The sequence below is a fragment of the Microtus oregoni genome, unplaced genomic scaffold, assembly GCF_018167655.1.
Source record: "Microtus oregoni isolate MIOR12 unplaced genomic scaffold, Mior012 000105F_ref0000443, whole genome shotgun sequence".
Taxonomy (NCBI): domain Eukaryota; kingdom Metazoa; phylum Chordata; class Mammalia; order Rodentia; family Cricetidae; genus Microtus; species Microtus oregoni.
In genome coordinates, this window is record NW_024544720.1 from 1,650,622 (window position 1) to 1,655,816 (window position 5,195).

The window sequence follows — 5,195 nt, forward strand, 5'->3', positions numbered from 1 at the left end:
GGTCTCCCCGTGGCTGTCTTGCTGGAGATGCTGCTGGGACCTGGCCCTTGCCCCTTGTGTGCCTCCCAGGACAGACGGCCTGGGGACTTGCCAGATCTCCTTCCGGGAGGCACTGGGTGTGTTCCTCAAGATTAGAGTAACTTCTCTATGTAACCTTGTGATTCACAAGCTTTTGAATCAAGTATTCTTCATAATATCTTTACAGCATGCTTGGGCTTTTGTGACAGTGGAGTTTCTGAGTGAAAGAGACAGTAGACTTGCAGAAAAGCAAAGCCCAGAGAAAGGTAACATGGCAGGGATACTAGGGTCTGAAGTCTCCAAAGAGCCTTGGTTTTATGAGTTGGTCTCCAAGAGTCTCTGTATTAAAGGCCTGATCCCCATGGTGTTAGTGATGTGGGAGGTGATAGAACTTTTAAGAAATGGGGCCCACACTTTGGAGATAAATATGGAAGTTTCTCAGAAAATTGGGAATCGATCTACCTCAAGACCTAGCTATACCACTCTTGGTCATACACCCAAAGAATTCTCAATCATATCACAAGGACAGTTGCTCAACTATGTTCATAGCAGTTTTGCTCATAATAGCCAGAACCTGAAAACAACGTAGATGTCCCTCAACTGATGAATGGATAAAGAAAATGTGGTACATTTACACAATGGAGTATTCCTCAGCTGTTAAAAAAAAAATGACATCAAGAAAACTGAAGGCAAATGAGTGGAACTAGGATAAAATCATTCTGGATGAGGTAACCCAGACCCAGAAAAACAAACATGGTATGTACTCACTTATAAGCTGATATTAACTGTAAAGTGAAGAAAGGCCATGTTATAATCCATAGACCCAGAGAGGCTGGGTAACAAGGGGGGGGGGGGTCCAAGTGGGGGAGACACATGGTTCTCCCTGGGAAGGGGAAATAGAGAGATCTCATGGGCGTACTGGGGGCAGGTGGGGATAGGAACATGAGGGGTTGGGTTGAAAGGAGGAGGGGAGAGGACTGAAAGAGATGACTAGAAAGGCAAGTCTTCCAGTGGAGGTATTGGTACACCAACTGAGCCATACAACCCACACTCTGTCCTGCCTATAGGATGTGTAGGGGAGAAGGGACCAGGGTAAGGGTGGCTCAGAGACTGTGGGAAATGACTGGTCCAGCCTGAGACCACAAGAGTGAGCCCACCCCGCCACGGCCTGGAGTGCTAGGATCTAGAAACTGAATGGCCCAGTAACCTAGAATAGAACCAAACACAATTGGAGGAAAAATGCCAACATAACGGTGCCTAACAATATTCTGCTCTACTCATAGATTGGTGACTACCCCAATTGTCATCAGAAACTCAAGGTTGTCACTGGCTACATTGTGAATTCAAGACAAGTTTGGGCTACTTAAAACTGTCTGAAAAGAAAAAGATAAAAGAAAATGAAAGGAAGGAATAAAAGAAGGAAAGAAGAAAGGAAGGAGGGAGAGAAAGAAAGAGGAAGAAAGGAAGGAAGCTACAAGAACATAGCTCAGGATCTTACTGAGGTCACCAAATTAGTGAGCAGACCAGATATCCTTTCTTGTCACAGGTTCAGGAAAAACCAGTCCATTTTCCCCATTTGGTATAAAAGTCACTGCTGGCTTTTCACAGACAGGTGTTGTCATGGGGAGATTACTTCAGAGTTTTCAATCGTGAAGGATGCTGAATTTTGTCAAAACCTTTTTTATATCCATTGAGATGGTTATGTAACTTGTCTTTATTCTGCTTTTAGGCTGTATTACATTAACTCACTTGTTATTCCAGCATCCCTGGAGTGAAACCACCTCACTCCTGGGGTTTTAGCTTTTTCTTCTGTTATTTAACTTGAGTTGCTGGTGTTTTACTGAGGATTTTGCATCTGTGTTTATCAAGGAAATTGTCTGCAGCTCTCTCTGTGTGTGATATCATCACCCAGTTCTGCCATCAGAGTGGCTGTAGCTTCCTTCCTTCCCTTCCAGTTTTGTGGAATAGTATGAGAAGGTCTTAGCTCTTCATTGGAGATCTGGTACAGTTCAGCAATTAATCTGCCAAGTACTTTGATTGTCTTTATTGGGAGGCTATTGCTCCTCCAGTTTCAAGGCTCACTATCATTTTGGGGTTGCTTATATTCTTTTGAGTCACATGTGTCAAAAAAAATATCCATTTTTCCTAGGTTTTACAATTTATCAGGATATACATTTTTAATAATCCTCTGGATTTCAGTGGTATCTAATAATATTCTTATTTTATGTCTAACTTAAAAAAATTGAGGTCTTCTCTCTTTTGTTTGACTTGCCTAAGAGTTTTCCAATTTTATCTTTTCAAAGAATTGTTTCTCTGATATTCTGTATTGTTCTTTTAACCTCTGGAACAGCTGGAATTATAGGCATGCACACCAACATGGCTCCTGCTTTTCACTGTGCCTTATGGTATTAAATGGCCCCTCCATCTCTAGTCTCCAAGTGACTTTCCTATTTCTTTTTTATTTATCTTTTTTAAAAAACTTTTTTGATTCTTTGTGGATTTCATATCATGCATTTCGATTCTACTTTATCTCCCCACCCTTACAACCTCTCGATCAAAATCAGACTTAGAAGAAAAATCAAAAACCAAACCAAACAAAAGATGAATCTTGTCATGGAAGCTGTAGTGAGACCCATCAAATCACACAGTTCACCCTTTAGTCCGTTCATCTTTACTTGCAGGGGTTCATTGTCTTGGGTCATGGATCTGGCTGGAGGTTTCTGATTTCGCTACATCATCAATGATGGGTTCTCATTGGAGCTTCTCTTGGTATCCTGCTGTGGACCCGTGTCAGGGAGATCCTGCTGTTTTGTATCTGTAGGCTTTTCCCCTCACATGCTCCATTGCTCCACATGCTTCACGGTTCATAGATTTAGAGGATGGTGGGGTGGACCAACTCGTAGCCCTGGTTCTGGGCCCTAGTTGTAGCTGAGTTGGTCAGCCCACCAGCTTTTCCTCATCATCACTACCTGGGTGAGCTCTCCAGCCTTGGCTAGCTCACCCAATGCAGCCTGCAGCAAGAAGCAAGGCTAGTTTTCCTGCTCTCAGGCCCGTAGATCCGGGTCCCCCACACTCACATCATCAGGGCCAGCTCTCCTGCTCTCAGCCCCGTAGGGCCAGCCACCTGCATCCCAACTACAGGGTCAGCTCTAAGGTGCTGCCCAGGTGAGGCCTACGCCTATAGTGAGGGGTGGGGCCAACTCTGCTGCTGCAGTATCCAGTGAGGACAAATTAAAATCAGTCAAAGGGAGAAAGGCATAAAACAAACTCAGAGAAACATCAAATGAAATCGCCCATTGTCTCCCCAGTGTGGAGTCTGTCTCCGTGCTCAGTACCTTTGGTTTGATTGACAGTCCGTGGGCTGACCTCAGTCCCCAGCAGGCTTAGTTTGAAATAGTGAGCAAGAGTTACATGTCAGTAAGGCATCCTGATCAAGTAGGACCCTGCTCACCCTCCGTCCACCATTGTCTGGGCTTTAGTCTGCCCTGCAAGGTGGTCTAACTGTCAGAGGCTACCACTCTTGCCCAGTGCTCAGAACAACGTCTCAGAGAGCTTTCCCACGTACGTTTGAAATCTTCCTGGAAAACAAGCTCCGGCCCTTTCCTTCCCCAACATGTGATTCCTGGGGGACTTCAATTCCTCAGAGACCATTGTTTTAATAGCCTGATGGCCAAAAGAAACGGCCCAAGCATCTCTGGGGACAGTGCGGTGTCAATGCCCACACAGAGGTCAGAAGACCACTTTTAGGAGTCAGTTTGCTCTTTCTGCTGTGGGTTCTGGGGATCAGAAAATGCCTCGCAGAAGTGGCCACAGATCGAGGTTCATCCGCACAGGTGTCTAGCTGGCACCACCTCATGCATCCAACACCCCCCCCCCACACACACACACCTAACCTTAATTCAGAACCCTGATTGGCACTCTCATCTGCTACAGGCCTTCCTAGAGTGAAAATGGCTTCGGGCCATCCTGATACAAATGCCGTTCTTAGGGTGCCCTCTGCTGGCCATATGTGGAAGACGAGGCAAAGTCTTAAAATCATTTCTGAACGAAATCCAAAAATAAAACTTCAAGATAAGGAAAACAGCGTCTAAAACAGAAAGGCTGTTTTCACTTATTTGCTGAGTGAGTGATTTCTGATCTCTGGCTTCAGAAGGGATGCCAGAGGTTTCTCTAACAACAGTCTGGAAGCCCCTATGTCATAGTCTCGAAGCCTTAAAAAGTAAGCAGGGGCAGGGATGGGTGCAGTTCAGCCGGAAGAGCGCCTGGCTAACACTTGAAGTCTGGTTTTGATAGCACCACAGAAGCCAGGCTCGGTGTACATAACCGTAACCCCAGCACCACAGAAGCTGGGCTTGGTGTCCATAACCATAATCCCAGGACCACAGAAACCAGACTCAGTGTCTGTAACTGTAATCCCAGCACCACAGGCTCAGTGTACATAACCGTAATCCCAGCTTGAGTGATGGAAGCAGAAGGATCATAAATTCAACCATCCTTGATTACAGGTGACCTTGTCTCAAAACAAAAAACAAACAAAACAAAGAAATAAAAGAAACAACATTATTAAGAAATGGAAAGCTAGGCCTGGTAGTGCACTCCTTTAATCTCAACAAGGGAGTCAAAGGCAGCCAGACCTCTGACTTTGAGACCGTCCGGGTCCACATAAAGAAACTGAAGAAAAGACAAACAAAAACTGTCTTTTAAATAAAATAAAACACACACACACACACAATCAAACAGGCAAAGGAAATGGTTCAAGCCTCGAAAATTGAGCTGGGCGGTGGTGGTGCACACCTTTAATCCCAGCACTCAGGAGGCAGAGGCAGGCAGATCTCTGTGAGTTCAAGGCTAGCCTGTCGTACAAGAGCTAGTTCCAGGACAGCTAGGACTGTTACACAGAGAAACCCTGTCTCGAAAACCCCCGCCCCCCAAAAAAAAACTTGAAAATTTAAACAGAAGCAATAAAGAAAACATAAACCAAATTCTGGAAATGGAAAATCTGGGCAAGTGAACAAGAAATACAGACGCAAGCATTACCAATGGGATACAAGAGATGGAAGAGAGGATCGCAGGCACTGAAGATATGATCGAGGAATAAATTCGTTAGTCAAAGAAACTGCTAAATCCAAAAAGTTTCTAACACAAAACATCCAGGAAATCTGAGACACCATGAAAAG